At 40.2% G+C, this 22259-nt stretch overlaps 1 protein-coding gene and 1 long non-coding RNA gene across 13 annotated transcripts in view; one reads left to right on the top strand and one right to left on the bottom strand.

Moving 5' to 3' along the window:
• The window catches only part of LOC116482348 (uncharacterized), a 91056-nt gene extending 69564 nt beyond the window's left edge, over positions 1 to 21492 (top strand). For all 4 annotated transcript variants that reach the window (XR_009209573.1, XR_004251846.2, XR_009209575.1 and 1 more), the window contains one exon: positions 20994 to 21492. This is a non-coding gene — a long non-coding RNA (uncharacterized LOC116482348). The remainder of the gene's footprint in view (positions 1 to 20993) is intronic.
• The window catches only part of IQCH (IQ motif containing H), a 257935-nt gene that overhangs the window by 49210 nt on the left and 186466 nt on the right, over positions 1 to 22259 (bottom strand). The window lies entirely within an intron of this gene.

Genomic DNA, 22259 nt, shown 5'->3' on the forward strand with positions numbered 1-22259 from the left:
ATCATATCAAAGCCACCACTTTCCAAGTATAATTCAAATTTATTATTTCTAAGAAACATAAATAATTTAAAATGACAGAAGGGCTCTTAAAAATAAATATTACTGTAGTGGAACTAGAAGATTTTGTTTGCTAAACATCCTCTTCAGAATCCCAGGCTTTTGTGTCACTTCTTACTCTTTTTCTATGAAGACAGATGGTGTCAGTAATTGCCTATATATTTAATTAAGTTAAAAAGCTACATAGTAAGGTTTTGGCAAAAAAGTTTGAAATTTTGTGCTATGAGCAAAGAAAGCAAAGGAAGCAGAAATTGGTAGCATAAGACACCATTCCTCACCAAATATGCATTTTGATATCCATATGTGTTGGAATGTGAGATTGCATTTTATCAAGCTAATTATAAGAATAAAGGCATTTATCTTGAAAGATAAAGCCCACAATAGGTGTCTTGATGGCATTTATCGTACACTTTTGACCAGCTAGATGGGAATGACTCTACCTGTTGTCCCCATCACCTCCCACCTTGACCCAATACTGAAGTGGTTGCCCTAAACTCTGCTGAGATGCAGGTTTTTGCCTGGGATTTCTCACCTAGCAGGCTAATCATTGTGAAATTATTATGGGGGAGAAAGCAGTAGCTACTTGTAGAAAGTGGTTTGGAAAACTGACTTAACCATTCTTGTGGTGTCCATTTTCAATGTTTCCATCCCATGAATCCACCTTCTGGCTTAATGACAATATGGCACTCCCAGCTGTGGTGCTGTCTATGGGCTGCACATTTAAACTCTTAAAGCTTAAAAATGGCTACCACAACACTGATTTTATTCCATTTCACTTAGTCATTAACATTTAATGATTACCTTATGTGCTGAGCACAAGGATGGAATATATTAAAAAAATAGGAGATGTGTTTTCTGGCTTTAAGCTGTTCAACTCAATTCAACAAGCATATTGAGGACATATAAGAGAAACATACGTTTTCTTTGGTGATAGTGGTGGTTGGGGGGAGATACTTACAAAGCAAGTCACTATCAATCCAGTGCAGTACCACAGTGAGTATTTGTTGTGAGAGAAAGAACACAGGCTTGGCAGCCAAATAAGTCACAGTCTGAACCCTGTATTTGCCACATAATAGCTGTTCATGTGGCCTTGAACATGTCACTCTAGCCTCAGTTTCCTCAATTGTAAATTAGGGATAATAATACTTCTCAGGATGTGAAGATTAGGGTTACTAAAATACATAACAGAGTGCTTGACACATGACAAAAATACAATAAATAGTTAATATTATCATTCGTAATTACTCTGGCCATCAGTGCTATACTTCAGATCTGAGCTAAGGCTAGAGGATGAAGTGGCACTTTAAGGGGGATCCATGATGAGCTGGACTTTGAAATATGTTTTGAAGGAAGCGAAGTTGTATATCAGCAGAGAAAAAAGGAAAAGCAAATTGTAGGAATGAAGGTAATATGTGGGAGGTAGGACGATAATGCATTTATTTATTTTATTTTAGTCCATAAGTTATGGGGTACAGGTGGTATTTGGTTACATGAGTAAGTTCTTTAGTGGTGATTTGTGAAGATTTGCTGCACCCATCACCCGAGCAGTATACACTGCACCATATTTGTGGTCTTTTATCCTTCACCCCCTCCCACTCTTCCCCCCAAGTCCCCAAAGTCGATTGTGTCATTCTTATGCCTTTGAGTCCTCATAGCTTAGCTCCCACATATCAGTGAGAACATATGATGTCTGGTTTTCCATTCCGGAGTTACTTCACTTAGAATAACAGTCTCCCATCTCATCCAGGTGACTATAAATGCTGTTAATTCATTCCTTTTTATGGCTGCATAGTATTCCATCATATATATGTATATATATATATGATGGAATATATATATATCATACATATATATATATATATCTCACAGTTTGTTTATCCACTTGTTGATTGATGGGCATTTGGGTTGGTTCCATGATTTTGCAATTGTGAATTGTGCTGCTATAAATATGCATGTGCAAGTATCTCTTTTGAATAATGACTTCTTTTCTTCTGGGTAGATATCCAGTAGTGGGACTGCTGAATCAAATGGTAGTTCTACTTTTAGTTCTTTAAGGAATCTCCACACTGTCTTCCATAGTGGCTGTACTAGTTTACATTCCCACCAGCAGTGTAGAAGCGTTCCCTGTACACTGCATCCATGCCAACATCTACTGTTTTTTGATTTTTTGATTATGGCCATTCTTGCAGGAGTAAGGTGATATTACATTGTGGTTTTGATTTGCATTTCACTGATCATTAGTGATGTTCAGCATTTTTTCTTTTTTTTTTTGTTTTGCTCCTGTTGCCCAGGCTGGAGTGCAATGGCGTGATCTTGGCTCACCACAACCTCTGCCTCCTGGATTCAAGTGATTCTCCTGTCTCAGCCTCCCAAGTAGCTGGGATTACAGGTGTGCGCCACCATGCCTGGCTAATTGTGTATATTTAGTAGAGATGGGGTTTCTCCATGTTGGTCAGGCTGGTCTTGAACTCCCGACCTCAGGTGATCTGCCTGCCTTGGCCTCCCAAAGTGCTGGGATTACAGGCATGAGCCACCATGCCTGGCCTTTTTCATATGTTTATTGGCCATTTGTATATCTTCTTTTTGAGAACTGTCTATTCGTGTCCATAGCCCATTTTTTGATGGGATTGTTTTTTTCTTACTGATTTGTTTGAGTTTGTTGTAGATTCTGGATATTAGTCCTTTGTCAGATGTATAGATTGCAAAGACTTTCTCCCACTCTGTGGGTTGTCTGTTTACTCTGCTGACTGTTGCTGTGCAAAAGCCCTTTCGTTTAATTAGGTCCCAGCTATTTATCTTTGTTTTTATTGCATTTGCTTTCAGGTTCTTGATCATGAAATCCTTGCCTAAGCCAATGTCTAGAAGGGGTTTTCCAATGTTTTCTTCTAGAATTTTTCCAGTTTCAGTTCTAAGGTTTAAGTCCTTAATCTATCTTGAGTTGATTTTTGTATAAGGTGAGAGATGAGGATCCAGTTTCATTCTCCTAAATGTGGCTAGCCAATTATCTCAGCACCATTTGTTGAAAAGGGTGTCGTTTCCCCACTTTATGTTTTTGTTTGCTTTGTCAAAGATTAGTTGGCTGTAAGTATTTGAGTTTATTTCTGGGTTCTCTATTTAGTTCCATTGGTCTATGTGCCTATTTTTACACCAGTACCATGCTGTTTTAGTGACTATGGCCTTACAGTATAGCTTGAAATCACGTAGTGTGATGCCTCCAGATTTGTTCTTTTTGCTTAGTCTTGCTTTGGCCATCTGGGCTCTTTTTTGGTTCCATATGAATTTTAGAATTGTTTTTTCTAATTCTGTGATGAAGGATGGTGGTATTTTGATGGGGATTGCATTGAATTTGTAGATTGCTTTTGGCAGTATGGTCATTTTCACAATATTGATTCTACCCATCCATGAGCATGGGATGTGTTTCCATTTGTTTGTGTCGTCTATGATTTCTTTCAGCAGTATTTTGTAGTTTTCCTTGCAGAGGTCTTTTGACTCCTTGGTTAGGTATATTCTTAAGTATTCTTTTTTTTTTTTTTTTGCAGCTATTGCAAAAGGGGTTGAGTTCTTGATTTGATTCTCCACTTGGTCGCTGTTGGTATATAGAAGAGCTACTGAGTTGTGTACATTAATCTTGTATCTGGAAACTCTGCTGAGTTCTTTTATCAGTTCTAGGAGCTTTCTGGAGGAGTCCTTAGGGTTTTCAAGGTAAATGATTGTATCATCAGCAAACAGGGACAGTTTGACTTCCTCTTTACCAATTTGGATGCCCTCTATTTCTTTCTCTTGTCTGATTGCTCTGGCTAGGACTTCCAGTACTATGTTAAAGAGGAGTGGTGAGAGTGGGCATCCTTGTCTTATTCCAGTTCTCAGAGGGAATGCTTTCAACTTTTCCCCATTCAGTATTATGTTGGCTGTGGGTTTGTCATAGATGGCTTTTATTACATTAAGGTATGTCCCTTGTATGCCGATTTTGCTGAGAGTTTTAATCATAAAGGAATGCTGGATTTTGTCGAATGCTTTTCCTGTATCTATTGAGATGATCATGTGACTTTTGTTTTTAATTCTGTTTATGTAGTGTATCACATTTATTGACTTGTGTATGTTAAACCATCCCTGCATCCCTGGTATAAAACCCACTTGATCATGGTGGATTATCTTTTCGATATGTTGTTGGATTTGGTTAGCTAGTATTTTGTTAAAGATTTTAGCATCAATGTTCATCAAGGATATCAGTTTGTAGTTTTCTTTTTTGGTTGTGTCCTTTCCTGGTTTTGGTATTAGGGTGATGCTGACTTCATAAAATGAATTAGGGAGGGTTTCTTATTTCTCTATCTTGTGGAATAGTGTCAAAAGGATTGGTACCAATTCTTCTTTGAATGTCTGGTACAACTCCGCTGTGAATACGTCTGGTCTTGGACTTTTTTTGTTGGTAACTTTTAAATTACCATTTCAATCTCTTTGCTTGTTATTGGTCTGTTCAGAGTATCTAATTCATCCTGATTTAAGCTAGGAGGGTTGTATTTTTCCAGGAATTTATCCATTTCTTCTAGGTTTTCTAGTTTATGTGCGCAAAGGTGTTCATAGTAGCCTTCAATGATCTTTTATCTTTCTGCGGTGTCAGTTGTAATATCTCCTGTTTCGTTTCCTAGTGAGGTTATTTGGATTTTCTCTTGTCTTTTCTTGGTTAATCTTGCTAATGGTCTATCAATTTTATTTATCTTTTCAAAGAACCAGCTTTTAGTTTCATTTATCATTTTTTTTTTTTTTTTTTTGAGATGGAGTTTTGCTCTTGTTGCCCAGGATGGAGTGCAATGGTGTGATCTCAGCTCACTGCAACCTCTGCCTCCCGGGTTCAAGCGATTCTCCTGCCTCAGCCTCCCAAATAGCTGGGACTACAGGCATGCACCGTCACGCCCAGCTAATTTTTTTGTATTTTTACTAGAGATGGGGTTTCTCCATGTTGGTCATGCTGGTCTCAAACTCGCCCGCCTTGGCCTTCCAAAGTGCTGGGATTACAGGCATGAGCCACTGTGCCTGGCCTATTGTTTGTATTTTTTGTTTGTTTGTTTCAAATTTCATTTAGTTCTGCTCTGATCTTGGTAATTTCCTTTCTTCTGCTGGGTAATTTCCTTTCTTGTTTCTTTAGCTCCTTGAGGTGTGACCTTAGAATGTCAGTTTGTGCTCTTTCAGTCTTGTTAAGGTAGGCATTTAGGGCTATGAATTTTCCTCTTAGCATCACCTTTGCTGTATCCCAGAGGTTTTGATAGGTTGTGTCATTATTGTCATTCAGTTCAAATAATTGTTTAATTTTCATCTTGATTTTGTTTTGACCCAGTGCTCACTCAGGAGCAGGTTATTTAATTTCCATGTATTTGAATGGTTTTGCAGGTTCCTTTTCGAGTTGATTTCCAGTTTTATTCTACTGTGGTCTGAGAGAGTGCTTGATATAATTTCAGTTTTCCTAAATTGAGGCTCGTTTTATGGCCTATTGTATGGTCTATCTTGGAGAAAGTTCCATGTGCTGTTGAATAGAATGTGTATTCCACGGTTGTTGGATGAAATGTTCTATATATATCGTTAAGTCCATTTGTTCCAAGGTATAGTTTAAATCCATTATTTATTTGTTGATTTTCTGTCTTGATGACCTGTCTAGTGGTGTCAGTGGAGTATTGAAGTCCCCCACTATTATTGCTTTGCTGTTTATCTCACTTCTTTGATCTATTAGTAGTTGTTTTAGAAATTTGGGAGTTCCAGTGTTATGTGCATATATGTTTAGGATTGTGTTATTTTCCTGTTGGACAAGGTCCTTTACCATTATATAATGTCCCTCTTTGTCTCTTAACTGCTGTTGCTTTAAAGTTTGTTTTGTGTGATACAAGAATAGCTACCCCTGCTCGCTTCTGGTGTCTGGCTGCATGAAATGCCTTTTTTCACCCCTTTAAGTTTATGTGAGTCCTTATGTGTTAGATGAGTCTCCTGAAGGAGAATATAGTTGGTTGGTGAGTTCTTATCCATTCTACAGTTCTGTATCTTTTAAGTGGAGCACTTAGGCCATTTACATTCAATGTTAGTATTGAAATATGAGGTACCGTTGCATTCATCCTGCTCTTCGTTGCCTGTGTACTTTGATTTTGTTTTTGCTTTTTAACTTGTATTTTTATTTTATAGGTCCTGTGTGATTTATGCTTTAAAGAGGTTCTGTTTTGATGTGTTTCCAGGATTTGATTCAAGATTTAGAGCTCCTTTTAGCAGTTCTTGTAGTGGTGGCATGATAATGGCGAATTCTCTCAGCATTTGTTTGTCTGAAAACTACTGTATCTTTCCTTCATATATGATGCTTAGTTTCACTGGATACAAAATTCTTGGCTGATAATTGTTTTGTTTGAGGAGGCTGAAGATAGGTCCCCAATCCCTTCTAGCTTGTAGGGTTTCTGCTGAGAAATCTGCTGTTAACCTGATAGGTTTTCCTTTATAGGTTACCTGGTGCTTCTGTCTCACAGCTCTTAAGATTCTTTCCTTCGTCTTAACTTTGGATAACATGATGACAATGTGCCTAGGTAAAGATCTTTTTGCAATACATTTTCCAGGTGTTCTTTGTGCTTCTTGTTTTTGAATGTCTAGGTCTCTCACAAGGCTGGGGAAGTTTTCTTTGATTATTCCCCCAAATATGTTTTCCAAGCTTTTAGAATTCTCTTCTTCCTCAGGAACACTGATTATTCTCTGGTTTGGTCATTTAACATAATCCCAGACTTCTTGGAGGCTTTGTTCATATTTTCTTTTTCTTTTTTCTTTGTCTTTGTCAGATTGTATTAATTCCAAGACCTGTCTTCAAGCTCTGAATTTCTTTCTTCTACTTGTTCAATTCTATTGCTGAGACTTTCCAGAGCATTTTGCATTTCTAAAAGTGTGTCCAATGTTTCCTGTATTCTTGATTGTTTTTTCTTTAAGCTATCTATTTCCTTGAATACGTATCCCTTCACTTCTTGTATCATTTTTTGGATTTCCTTGCATTGGGCTTTGCTTTTCTCTGATCTCTCCCTGATTAGCTTAATAACTTCCTGAATTCTTTTTCATGTAAATCAGGGATTTCTTGGTTTCGATCCATTGCTGGTGAACTAGTGTGACTTTTTGGGGGTGTTGAAGAGCCTTGTTTTGTCACATTACCAGGGTTGGTTTTCTGGTTCCTTCTCATTTGGGTAGGCTCTGTCAGAGGGAAGGTCTAGGGCTGCAGGCTGTTGTTCAGATTCTTTTGTCCCATGGGTTGTTCCCTTGATGTAGTACTCTCCCCCTTTTCCTATGGATGTGGCTTCCTGTGAGCCAAAATGCAGTGATTGTTGTCCCTCTTCTGGGTCTAGCCACCCACCAAGTCTACCCGGCTCTGGATTGGTACTGGGGGTTGTCTGCATAGAGTCCTGTGACGTGAACCGTATATTATATGGGTTTCTCAGCAGTGGATACCAGTCCCTGTTCCGGTGGAGGTGGCGGGGGGATGCAATGGATTCCATAAGGGTTCTTAGCTTTGGTAGTTTAATGCTCTATTTTTGTGCTGGTTGGCCGCCTGCCAGGAGGTGGAGCTTTCCAGAAAGCATCAGCTATAGTAGTGTGGAGAGGGACTGGCAGTAGGTGGGGCTGTAGAACTCCCAAGATTATATGCCCTTTGTCTTCTGCTACCAGGGTGGATAGGGAAGGACCATGAGGTGGGGTGGGCATAGGCGTGTCTGAGCTCAGACTCTCCTTGGGCAGGTCTTGCTGCGGCTGTTGTGGGGGATGAGGGTGAGGTTCCCAGGTCACTGGAGTTGTGTACCTAGGAGGATTATGGCTGCCTCTGCTGAGTCATGCAGGTTGTCAGGGAAGTGGGGGAAAGAGCAGTCACAGGCCTCACCCAGCTCCCATGCAAACCAAAGGGCGAGTCTCACTCCCACCATGCCTCTCCACAACAGCCCCGAGTCTCTTTCCAGGCAGAGGGCAAGATGGGCTTGAAAACTTGTCCCAGGCTAGAAAGAAAAGGGCTTGGTTCTTCCCCTGCATATGGAGTCTGCACACTGGATTTGTGCCCTCCCCTGAGTTCTCGCCAGGAGGCTTCTCACCCTGTTCAAGTTGTTACAAACTTCAGGTAGAGAATTTCTTCTCCCTGTGGAGATTTACCCCCTGCTCCTCTGGCCACCTTCCTGATGGATCCCTGTGGTGCCAGGCAGAAATGGGCTGCTAGGGGATGCAGCGAGCTCCCAGGGCCTTTCTGCTTCTTCCTCTACTCCTGTATTTCCCTTGGCTCTCTAAATTGACTCAGCTCCAGGTAAAGTGAGAAACTTCTCCAGCAAATAGACCTTCAGCTTCTCCAGTGTGGGGGTGTGTGTTCAGGAGAGGAGGGTCTCCCTTTCCTACTTCCGCAGTTGGGGCACTCACAGTATTTGGGGTGTCTCCTGGGTCCTGCAGGAGCAGTCGGCTTCCTTCAGTGGGTCTCGATAATACATTTATTGAACATGGAGCCACCAAGCTTGTGTGTTCTGGAGAGTCTTGTGGACATGATCAATGAGAGAAGCAACCAGTGGTGCCATATGCTGGGAGGGGGTGATTCAGGATTGATTGTCTTGCGAACTTTTATTTTTTTGAGACAGAATCTCACTAAGGCTGGAGTGCAGTGGTGCAGTCTTGGCTCACTGCAACCTCTGCCTCCCTGGTTCAAGCAATTCTCATGCCTTAGCCTCCCCAGTAGCTGGGATTACAGACTTGCATCACCACACCCGACAATTTTTCTATTTTTAACAGAGACAGGGTTTCACTGTGTTGGCCAGGCTGGTCTCAAACTCCTGGCCTAAAGTGATCTGCCCACCTCAGCCTCCTGAGGTGCTAAGATTACAGGCATTACACACCCCACCTGAATATAGACTTTTTTTTTAAAGACATACAAATGGCCAACAGGTATATGAAAGGTGCTCAGCATCACTGATTATCAGGGAAATGCAAATCAAACCCACAGTGAGATATCACTTCACACCTCTTCAGATGGCTATTATCAAAAAGACAAAAGAAGGCTGGGTGTGGTGGCTCACGCCTATAATCCCAGCACTTTGGGAGGCCGAGGCGGGTGGATCATGAGGTCAGGAGTTCGAGACCAGCCTGGCTAACATGGTGAAACCCCGGATCTCTACTAAAAATACAAAAGTTAGCTGGGCGTGGTGGCGTGTGCCTGTAGTCCCAGCTACTCAGTAGGCTGAGGCAGGAGAATTGCTGAACCCTGGAGGCAGAGGTTGCAGTGAGCCATGCCACTACACTCTGGCCTGGGCAACAGAGTGAGACTCCGTCTCAAAAAAAAAAAAAAAAAGGCAAAAGATAAGTGTTGGTGACAATGTGGAGAAAGGGAACCCTTATACACTGTTAGTGGGAATGTAAATTAGTACAGCCACTGTGGAAAACTGTATGGAGGTTCCTCAAAAACTTAAACACAGAACTACCGTATGATCCACCAATCCCACTTCTGAGTGCATAGCCAAAGAAAATAAAATCTTGAAGAGATATCTGCACTACCATGTTCATTGCAGCATTATTCATAATAGCCAAGACGTGGAAACAACCTAAGTGTCAGCTGATGACAGATGAAAGGATGAAGAAATTGTGGTGTGTGTGTATCATATGTATACATGTACATACACATTGGAATATTATTTAGCCTTAAAAAAAGAAGGAAATTCTGTCATTCATGACAATATGAATGAACTTGGAAGACAGTATGCTAAGTGAAATAAGCCAGACACAGAAAGACAAATACTGCATGATCTCACTTACATGTGGAATCCAAAAAAGTCAAACTTATAGCAACAGAAAGTCGATGAGTTATTACCAGGGGTCAGAAGGTGGGGGAAATGGGGAGATGCTGGTTAAAGGGTACAAACCTTCAGTTATAAGATGAATGAATTCTGGAGACCTAACATATAGCATGGTGACTATAGTTAATAACCACATATTATATACCTGAAATTTGCTAAGAGAGTAGATCTTAAGTTCTGACCACACACACACACACACACACGTATCCAAGTGAGATGATGGATATGTTAATTAGCTTGATCGTGGTAATCATTTCACAAGGTATATTATATTTAAATATCATGTTGTACACCTTAAATAAAAATACTTTTTTTGGGTTAGTTATACCTCAATAAAGCTGGGATCGGAGGACAATTTTGCAAGAGAAAATTTATCACATAAAAAGTGTTGACCACAGGTGACAGCTGGAAGTAGGAACAACTTTCAGCTTTGTTTTGGGATGCTGGGGCAAGCTATAAATGCTCATAGGTGAAGAATCTTATGGTCTTTCTTGGCATTAGTAGGGAGCCTTTTCCTTTTTTCCTACCTCCTGCCCTCCTGAGTCCTGCAGAAATGTAGTACCTGCTGGAGACAGCAGGGTGCAGTGTGAGTGTCCAGATTTTCCTCGCCCTGGCCATGTTTCTGGTGATTCAAGTTAAAGATCCCTAAGTCCAGAGAGGTGTCTTGGTTTCATTTGAAAGGAAGCAAAGAGCTCCACGATGAGAATGGGCATCTTTTGAGGAAGTCCTGGGGGAACAGCTGATGTAAACAGAGGAATTAGGTCCGTTATATGTAGATCAACCAAAATCCTACCCAAGAGCTGATGTTTAGGCTTGGGTTCAATATTTCTCAATGTCAAGGTTTACAGTGTAATGGGGGTTAACCAAACATTTAAGGACAGTCACAAATGGTAATATAGACATAGCAAAGTTGGCTACTAGTTTATCTGCACTATCAGTGTTAAGAAACAGAATTGTAATTTTCACTGGAAAAATTTGTCATCATTGCCCATGTGCTTATTATAGAAGTCACCATCTTTGCCATCATCATTACTATTACTTGCATATTATAGGTCTCTTTCATTGACACAAAGATACAGACCTTTTAAAGGGAGAAGGTCTTTTACTTTAATGCTTCAAAGTCCTTTGGGATGTATTTGCCCTTCCCTAGGTATTAGCCTGTTATTAACAGTCTGCCCACTATAGCACTTTAAAACACTGAATAATAGGTACTTCTCTTTATACCAAAGGCCTATTAAATTTTAATTTAGATATACTCTGTTAGCCTTCTTCCATATAAATAAAATACCTTCCCTAAAGAGAAAAAGTAAATCTCATTGAGCTCCCTTGGTGAATACCTTGTATATCTTGAAAACAGAGATAGGGAGATCTTGCAAATGAGAGTACTAGAGGGGGATTCAGAGAGAAGTATTCATTCATTCATTTAATAAATATTTATTGAACATCTATTATATGCTAGACAGGGTGCTAGGTGCTGGGTATACAGCAGTGAACAAGAAGGAATTATGATATTTCTGTAGACTTTGGTTTTTCCATTCTCTGAAATAAATGTATTCATTTTTGATGCTTATATATCACTTTGAGATGATGATAATGCTCAGTGACTTTTAAAAATAATGCTAATTCAATTCTGATTCGACTCACAGTTTGAGAACCTGCTGAGGGCTCCTGTGACAGTTTTACATGTGGTTATGCCATTTGATTTAATAAGAACAGCACCTTATATCTGCTCAGCCTCTCAGAACATACTGTGAGGAGGAGGGCAGGAATTTACCAGTTGATAACAAAAAAAAACAAGGCTCAGAGAGGTCAAGTGAATTGTCTACAGTATCACACTAGTTAGTGGAAAGACTGGGGCCAGAACCCATTGCCATTGCAATGAAAATATTTTCAGATTTTTTTTATTCTAGGCTGATATGCTGTATTTAGAAACTCTTAGAAATCGTTTTCAGACTTTATGGGATATACTATGGTATATATCAGGGCCTCCATTTTCGTCTTTCCTCACAATTTGTACTTTGTGACAAGTCTTACTTCCTTTCTGTAGCTAACCTTATGGTTTGGAAGGGCCATTACTACTCTCCGGTAGCTGTTTTTCATATCAATTCTTCTTAAAGATTGGATTTTCTTTAATTTCCTTTTCAAAAAAAGTAATAACTATCAATGCTCATAATAAAGATTGTTGTTTCAAAGTTCACAGTTATCTAAAATAAGAGTTAATTAATTAATTTATTTTTGAGACAGGGTCTTGCTCTGTCATCCAGGCTGGAGTGCAGTGGTGGGATCCTAGCTCACTGCAGCCAGCCTCCAACTCCTGGGCTTAAGTGATCCTCCTGCCTCAGCCTCCCATGTAAGTAGGATTACAGATGTGTGCCACCATGCCCAGCTAATTTTTTAATTTTAATTTTAGAGATGAGTCTTGATGCCCAGGCTAAAAGAACTTTTTTTCCTTTTTCCATCACCTGAAGCTTTTATTTGGTAAAAGCCAGATCACCATTCTCCTCAAGAAGCAAGAGGCTACAATCTAAAAAACTATTGATATCGGTAGGAAATGTTCAACTAAATTCTATGATAATTAATGAACCATATATATTCAATTTCCTGTGAAATATAAAGAACAATGTGTGTGTTTTTTTTAACTTTTAAGTTCGGGGTACATGTGCAGGTTTGTGACATAGGTAAACTTGTGTCATGGGGGTTTGTTGTACAGATTATTTCATCACCCAGGTATTAAGTCTAGTACCCAGTAGTTATTTTTCCTGATCCTTTCCCTCCTCCTACCCTCCACCCTTTGATAGGCCTCAGTGCACAGTGTTCCCCTCTACGTGTCCCTGTATTCTCATCATTTAGCTCCCACTTATAAGTGGGAACATGTGGTATTTGGTTTTCTGTTCCTGTGTTAGTTTACTAAGGATAATGATCTCCAGCCACATCCATGTCCCTGCAAATGCAGGACATGATCTTGTTCTGAAAGAATTTTTTAATTTGGGAATTTTCATATAGAGCATCTTTGCCAATCTATTTGTTTAGAGATTTTATATGAGGAACAGGAATGGGAGAATTGCTATATAAATGTATATTTATTTGAGGTGAATCCAACATGATATTTGTAAGACTTAGATCGTCATTATTATCCATATGTGTTCTGTGCTTTTTCCCACCACTCTTTCCCACCAAGTGAGCCTGTTTCTCACTTGGAATACACTCATTCTTATCCTCCTCCTAATTTTCTTTCGGCTCAAATCCCACCTTCTCTGCAAAACCTTTCTTGATTGCTCCCAACAGAGGGGATCTTTCTCTTGTCTGAATGCATGTAGAAAAATCATTTGGCTGTTAAACTGACATTACCTTTTTGATGTCTCTTTTATTGTTCTACGTAGTTGTCACTTAAACCTTTCCTTGCTCCTCATTTTTCAAGCCTATCTTCCCAACTAGAATGTGAACTCCCTAAGGGCAGGCACTTCCATGTCTTTTGCATCTTTGTAGCTTCTCTACCACCTAGCACAATGGCTTATACATAATAGATGCTCAATAAACACTTGTTTTGTTTAGAGTTTCCCCAAAGTGAGTAATTAACTACAAAAGATCTGGATCATCTGGAAGTTCCCAAAGTCCGTAAATCAACAAATAATAATCAGGTGGCTGGCCAAATATGACCATCATTGTGTTAGACATCATGAAGAGGTAAAAAAAATTCAAGGCCTAGTACATTTTCTAAAGGATTAAAAAAATCTCGTGGAGGCAATATTTATACCTATGAATCAATACAAGTATAAAACAATTGTGTGCATGTATGTATAGCAAATAAAATGGGATGATGGATATGAAATAAGCTTTGTCATGATACAGAAGATGTCTTGTTTATTTCCACAGCACCTAACAGGAAGCCAGAGTAGGTCCTCCGAAGGTGTTTGTTCAATGAACATGTCATCCTCCTCAACTTAAAGCTTTTAGTAGGTACTTCATATTCCTCCTAGAACCTACTAGGTACTGTTTATCATTGATCTTGGCTCCAGGACCCATTGGGATTTGGAAATAGCTTTTGCTGCTATTTGTTTACTGCTTGGATCCCCTTACATAATATCATCCTTATGTGGGAAGGCCAGATCTCCAACATGGCTGCCTTGCAGCTCTGTGTATTCTGGAGTGCTATGTACTCTGCGCACCATTTCTGAAGGCCTGGAATTTCCCCATTTCTAGGATACCAAAATCCTGGACCTAAATCCACTGGCAGGAGTAGTCTTAGACCATGTTCCACCATCTCCATTTCCCAGGTACCAGCCCCTTCTTCCTTGATTACAAAATGACCATGTGTTCTACTTGATGCTTCCAATATTTAAGTCCTACATTTCCAAAACTTCTATTCTGCTAGAACCTCATTCTCATCTCCTTAGGTCTAGAAAGAATTCTCCACTTTCTTATCTGGAGGTGATTCACAATTGTGGGACTGTCCTTGAGGCATTGCTGTCATTTTACCTATTTTGCCTTGGCCCCCAGTCCCCTTTGCCCCTCCTGCATCAGCATGGTAAATTATGGGGCCCAGCTGGGGCCAGTGGGCATGAATTTGAAATGGATGCAGTCACCTCAGTTTTCTGCTTCCCATGTCTGTTGTAAGACCTGTGTGTATGTGAGTAAGATCATGTATGTGAAAGTGCTTTGCAAACAACATTCTATACAAATTTTTATTATCGTTATTCATGTATTTTTTTCTGATTAGAAATATAAGACGTTTACTTTTTATTTTTTTGAGACAGGGTCTTGTTCTGTTGCTCAAGCTGGAGTGCAGTGGCACGATCATGGCTCACTGCAGCCTCAATATCCCAGGCTCAAATTATCCTCCTACCTCAGCCTCCTGAGTAGCTGGGACTATAGGTGCACACCATCATGTCCAGCTAATTTTTAAAAAATTTTTTGTAGAGATAAGGGTTTTGCTATGTTGCCTATGCTGATCTCAAACTCCTGAACTCAAGTGCTTCTCCCATCTCAGACTCCCAAAGTGCTGGGTTTATACACATGAGCCACTGAGCCTGGACTATAATACATGTTTACTTTTGCAGAAAACACAAAGAAAAAATAGCAACCACCCTCTATATTAGTATCCTATTGCTGCTGCAACAAATTGCCACCAACTTACTGGCTTAAAACAACACAGATTTATTATTTTACAGTTCTGTGGATCAGAAGTCTTACTGGGCTAAAAATCAAGATGTGGGCAGGGCTTTGTTCCTCCTGGAGACTCTAGAGGAGAATCTGTTTCCTTGCCTTTTCTGGCTTCTAGAGGCCGTGTGCCTTCATTGGCTCATGGTCCCTTCCTCCATGTTCAAGGCCAGCAGCACAGCATCTTCAAATCCTTCTCTTTCTATGATCCCCCTGGCCTCTCTCTCTTTTTTTTTTTGAGACGGAGTCTCACTCTGTCACCAGGCTGGAGTGCAGTGGCATGGTCTCAGTTCACTGCAACCTCCACCACCCAGGTTCAAGCGATTCTCCTGCCTCAGCCTCCTGAGTAGCTGGGATTACAGGCGCATGCCACCATGCCCAGCTAATTTTTGTATTTTTAGTAGAGATAGGGTTTCACCATGTTGGTCAGGCTGGTCTCAAACTCCTGACCTCGTGATCCACCCGCCTTGGCCTCCCTAAGTGTTGGGATTACAGGTGTGAGCCACTGCACTTGGCCTGCCTCTCTTTTAAAAGGATCCTGGTGATTATATTGGGGCCACCTGGATAATGCAAGCTACTCTTCCCAACTCAAGATCCTTAATCACATATGCAAAGTCCTTTTGCCATGCAACATAATGTTCACAGATTTGGGGAATTAGGGTGTGGATATCTTTAAGGGACCATTACTCTGCCACCTTCAATCCTGCTGTCCAGAAATAATGACTTATAACATCTTAGTATATATCTTTAGGTTCTTTTAACTCTGCATTTATATATTTTTTCTTTTTATAAAATTATCATATTGCATATATTGCTTGTGATCTGCTTTTTACCTTTATCTATTCTATAAAGTTTCCTGTTAAATATTCTTCAAAAACATTAGTTTTAATGTCTTCATAGTATGCAATTTCATTGGTCTATCATAATTTGCTCTAAATAGTCTCCATAGTTGGAGATCAGGTGCGGTGGCTCAAGCCTGTAATCCCAGCACTTTGGGAGGCCAAGGCAGGTGGATCACTTGAGGCCAGGAGTTTGAGACCAGCCTGGCCAACATGGCGAAACCCCGTCTCTACTAAAAATACAAAAATTAGCCAGGTGTGCTGTGTGCCTGTAATCCCAGCTACTCAGGAGGCTGAGGCACAAGAATCACTTGATCCTGGGAGGCAAAGATTGCAGTGAGGCAAGATCATGCCACTGCACTCCAGCTTGGGCAACAGAGTGAGATTCTCCTTCAAAAAAAAAAAATCTATTGTTGGAATTTAGACTATTTGAAATATTTTGCTATTCTTAATAATGATGTGATTAATATATGTGTATTTAAATCTTTGTGATTATTTCCTGGTGATATTTTTTTAAAAGTGGATGATTATTAACATTGGAATTTGCTGATACAGAAAATGAGTGCTTTAAAATGTTACTGAAATAAAGAATGTTTTGCACTGTAGGTTACCTCAGATGCAAAATAAGCTAACCTCCTCATTTTATAGCTGAGAAAACTGAAAATGAGGGAAAGTGATAAGTTCAAAGTAATATAGCAATTTAGAAGAAGAGTTGGAGGCCAGGCACAGTGGCGCACACCTGTAATCCAAGCACTTTGGGAGGCCAAGGCAGGAGGATGGCTCAAAGCCAGGAGTTCAAAACCAGCCTGGGCAACATAGCGAGACCCTATCTCTACAAAAAAAAAAGAAAAAAGAAAAAGAGCTGGATTTGACTATATGAAACTTTAGTATGATGAAGAGCATTACAAATAAAACACAAACGACAGGATTGGGATCCAAGCACATGAGGCATGGAGGGGTAGGGCACAGATAGAGTAGGCAAAGAAGATGGCAGGAGTGGTTGGGAGATTAGTTACATTAAACAAATAAGTAAACTGAGCAAATAAGTAACTATATTGCGGGATAAAGACTCAAGTTTCTCATTGTTGGAGAAGTTATTTATTTTTTAGTGTTCCAATAAAACTTTATTTACATAAAATGAATGCTGGGTCAGATTTAGCCTGTAGGCCATTGTTTACCAATTCCTGCTCTAGACTATTTTGATCCTCCTGTTTCTGGGATTTTCTTCTTCTTCTTCTTCTTTTTTTGGATACTGGGTCTCTGTCGCCCAGGCTGGAGTACAGTGGTACAATCACAGCTCACTGCAGCATTGACCTCCTGGGCCCAAGCAATCCTCCCACCTCAGCCTCTCAAATAGCTGGGATCACAGATGAGTGCCATTATGCTTGGCTAATTTTGTTTATTTTTAAAATTTTTTTGGTAGAGACTGGACCTTACTATGTTGGCCAGGCTGGTATTGAACTCCTGAGCTCAAGCAATTCTCCTGCCTCAGCCTCCCAAAGTGCTGGGATTACAGGCATGAGCCACCACATCTGGCCTGGGATTTTATTTTGTAAATATACACAGTTACTATGTTCCAAGTTCTATTTAGCTTTTTATTTTTATTTTTTTTAGTTTGTAAGTTTAACTAATGGGTATGAGGTTGGGGTTTTTTTGGTATTTTTTATTGATATGTAATAGTTATATATATTTTGGCTATACATGTGCTATTTTGAAACATGTATACAATGTGGATACATTGTAATTGTACCCCAAATCAGAGTAAGCAGGATACCCATCAAGATATTTACTTTTAAGTGTGGAAAAGGGGAATTCTAGAAAGAACCTTGAGGTGCTGGATTGAAATTGGAGATGCTGGCAGGAACTCATGGTTTTATAATATAAACACTCATAGATATAGAAATAGTTATAGATGCATATATGTATGTATATGTACATATGTGTGTTTATATGCATATATGTGTGTATAACTGTGTGTATGTATTGCACCTACGTAATACGTGTACTTGCTAGCTCTGTCCACTGAAAGGTCTCAGAAGGAGTGACACTCCAGTAGCAATGGCAGCACTAAGAGCCCAGATCTTACAGGGCTTCTGAGTCGATCCTAGGTCCAGGGCAAGGAAAACAGAAAATGAGCCTGGAACATCTTATTGTGTCAGAAAGTACGACATGCTCAAAGAATGATGAGGACATGTGAAAAGGACATAAGACACACCCTGAAGGGTCTCCCACTGGCCAAATCGGGAACAACTGAGCATCGAAACAATGAAAGTATCAAAATACAACCCATTAAATAAAATAGAAACCCATGAGTTCATACTGACATAAATACATACAGACCTACAGGCATACATGAGAGGTGGAGAAGGAAAATTGTTTCTTGCAGTAGATTGCCAGAAATTTCTACACAAAATTTTACCAGAAAATTTTCCACAGAAATACAAAATTACCACTATCATAGTGGTAGTGGAAAAAGTTGCCAATGGATGCCAAGTTTTCTGGGTGGAATTTGATAAGCAATACATTATTGTGGTACTCTTGGAACACATTTCTACAAAATATTACTAATCAATGACAAGGGAGGAAATAGTAATTTTTTTTTTTTTTTTTTTTTTTGAGATGGAGTCTTGCTCTGTCACCCAGGCTGGAGTGCAGTGGCATGATTTCGGCTCACTGCAACCTCCACCTCCTGGGTTCAAGCGATTCTCCTGCCTCAGTCTCCCGGGCAGCTGGGACTACAGGCACATGCCGCCACGCCCAGCTAATTTTTGTATTTTTAGTAGAGATGGAGTTTCACCATATTGGCCAGGCTGGTCTCGAACTCCTGACCTCGTGATCCACCGCCTCGGCCACCCAAAGTGCTGGGATTAGAGGCATTAGCCACCACACCTGGCCAGAAATAGTAATTTTTATGGTGGAGAAACATGGCCAAAAATAAAAAGAGAGAGAGGAAAGCCACAAGTGACAATCTGAGAGAAGGTATTTACAAGATGTATAATAGTCAAAGAATGACAGTTTCCAATATACAAAGAGCTCCAACAAATCAACATTTGTATTATAGTCCAATTTAAATGGGGCAAAAGGTATGATTAGGCAATTAAGAAAAGATATATAAATGGGCAAACAAACATATGAAGAGGTGTGGATCTTCACTAATAATCAAAGAAATGTTGAATAAAACAAAAATTTTTTAACCTGTCAGACTGACAAAAAATGAGAGGTTGATAATATGCCTGCCAGTTGCTTCACTGGCATCACAAGGCATGTCAATTGGAAAAAAAATTAAGGTGTTTTCTGAAGTGGTAACACTTGCAAAATGGCTAGAAAATATGCCAGTGATCTGTAAATAATCTATTATATACAGAGAACAAACATACTTCTCTTGCTAATGTAGAAACACCCTTTGGTGTGGTCACTGAGAACTTCTTCCAATATTCTGTTGATAACTATAACACAAATGATCACATACTGAAGTATTTATGGGAAGGGACAAGGAGAATTCATAGTATGATAAAATCAGAGAATCTAGTATCTATCTATCCCATTCATCCAATGAATGTTTGAGCTCCTTCTTCAAAAGCCTTGCAACACCATCCAGCATCTGCTAGAACTCCTCCATTGTACATTCATTCAGTCAGCAAATATTTACTGAATACCTACTTTGTGCCAGGACAGAAGTAAGTGCTGAGAATACAGTGGGGGAGCAAAAAGAAACACAGCACATTGCTTAAAAGAGCTTACAATTAATAGGAGGAGAAAAATATTAATCAGATAGTCATGTAAATAAGTTTAAATTTTTAACTGAGATAAGTGGTACGAGGAATGCTCGTACACAGCTACACAATGATATGAAAACTTAAAAAAGGAGAATTTGACTTTGTCAGGAAGGTCAGGAAGCGCTTCAATGAATGTGGCTTAAGCTGAAATGTGATGGCTGGAAAAGGGGCTAACTAGGTCAAAAGAAAAAGCAAGAGCATTTAAGGTGGAGGAGCAGCATGTGTAAAGGCCCCATGGTAGAGGGAATATGATGAGTAAGAGGGAATGAGACAGGGTGTGTGGATGGACCAGACCAAAACAGAGGGCAAGTTAGGGTGAGACAAGACTGGCCAGGTACATGGAACCAGCCAAGTGAAGGGTGGGACCTTTCATCCAGAAGCCCAGAAGGGTGGTAAGCCCAAGGAAGGACTGGCATTGTGTTTGGAGATCCTTTTGACTGCTGCGTGCAAGTTTCGTTATACCAAACTCAAATAAATAAAAGCCACAAGTCAACTGTCCCCATAGTTCCATCCTTCCTATTGTCCCAAGGACCACAGTTTTAGCTTTCTCTTTCTCATTCTCCTTCTTCCTTTTTTCTTTTTCTTTTTCTTTTTTTTTTTTTTTTTTGAGATGAAATCTCGCTCTGTCACCCAGGCTGGAGTGCAGTGGCATGATCTCAGTTCACTGCAACCTCTGCCTCCTGGGTTCAAGCAATTCTATTGCCTCAGCCTCCCGAGCAGCTGGGATTATAGACATCCACCATCACGCCTGGCTGGTCTCGAACTCCTGACCTCAAGCAATCCACCCGCCTGCGCCTCCCAAAATGCTGGTATTACAGGCGTGAACTACTGTGCCCAGCCTTTTTTCTTTTCTTTTCTTTCTTTTTTTTTTTTGAGACAGGTTCTCACTCTGTCACCCAGACTGGAGTGCAGTGATGCGATCCTGGCTCATTGCAGAGGAGGTGGGAGGTTGAGGCTACAGTGAGCTGGGATCAAGTGATCCTCCCACTTCAGCCTCCTGAGTAGCTGGGACTGCAGGTACATGCCACTATGCCCAGCTAATTTTTTTGTATTTTTTGTAGACGTGGGGTCCCATTATGTTGCCCAGGCTGGTCCTGAACTCATGGGGTCAAGTGATCTGCCTGCCTCGGCCTCCCAAAGTGCTGGGATTACAGGCATGAGCCACCACACCCAGCCAATCTTTCTTATGACAAATATTTGGGGAGGGCAGCCTCCCCTGGCTCCTCCTCCCCCTGCATGCCTGCCATCCAGATTTCCCCAGGGAGCGTTGTTTCTGTCCTGCCTCTACCACAGGGAGATTTCCGAATGACCTTCAGTTTGTCCTTTTCCCTCTCAATGTACAGGCCTGAGAACAGAATGTAAAACCAATGGAGGGCCCAGGAAGGCAAATGGAAAACGATTATTGAACAAGCTGAAAACTGCCAAAAAACATAAACTCTCACTTTGAAGCCATCATCTGACTGAAATGGAGACTGTAAAACTGAGAATAATGATTCTAAAACAACTAAAGTATATGTACAAGGCAGATGACCAGAGGATATTGCGATATCGAGAGAGGAAGGCCAAGAGGTCATTTCGCCCTTTTGACAGAGGTCTGGACACGCAGCACTAAGAAAGGAGCAACCGGACATTTTAAAACATGAGTCCTGTGAAATAGTAGTGAACTTGAACATTATACTTTTAGGTGGGAAAAGCAAAGTGAAAAAGGTTAAAGATGATTTATCCTGAATATTATATCTCAGCACCATAACTATGAACGTGAAGAATCTCACAAATGGAATATTAAATAAAAGCATACAGTAAAATAATAATAGATAGGATGTTATGATCTACAAAATGCTTAAAAACATGCAAAATAAAACTCTACATTATTTTTGGGTGTATCCATGTGTGGTGAAAGCATAGAGATGAAAGGGAATTAAAACTCCAGGTATGAGACAGTAGCTTCCTCCTGGCCTCTAGGAGGAGGAAGAGCCATGTGCTTGGCAAGGAGTACACAGGACTGCAGGTGGCATTGACACCACTTTGTTTCTTAAGCTGGGCAGGGGCACGTGATATTGATTATATTATTATTTAGACCTTTTTATATTTCTGAAGTATCTCTCAATACGTTTTTTTAAAGAAAAAAATTAGACAATCTAAGTTGTGGGTAAACTACTGATAAGAAAAGGAACAGAAATGTGAACTCTTAACTCCTTTCTAGTGATTGATTTTCTATATAAAACAGGCTCTAGACAGGTTCCACTCCCTGGATGGCATAAAATAGTTTCATGATACATAGGGATAACACTAATGGACAGAATTGAGGGCCTAATCAACAGAGCTGTGAACTGTGAGGGGTGAGATTCAGTCACTCTTTTTTTTTTTTTTTTTTGAGATGGAGTTTCACTCTGTCACCCAGGCTGGAGTGTAGTAGCATGATCTCGGCTCACTGCAACCTCTGCCTCCTGGGTTCAGGTGATTATCCTGCCTCAGCCTCCCAAGTAGCTGGAATTACAGGTGCATGCCACCAGGCCCAGCTAATTTTTGTATTTTTAGTAGAGACAGGGTTTCTCCATGTTGCCTACGCTGCTCTCGAACTTCTGAGCTCAAGGCATCTGCCCACCTCG

The sequence above is a fragment of the Hylobates moloch genome, unplaced genomic scaffold (assembly GCF_009828535.3).
Source record: "Hylobates moloch isolate HMO894 unplaced genomic scaffold, HMol_V3 SCAFFOLD_14, whole genome shotgun sequence".
NCBI classification, from domain to species: domain Eukaryota; kingdom Metazoa; phylum Chordata; class Mammalia; order Primates; family Hylobatidae; genus Hylobates; species Hylobates moloch.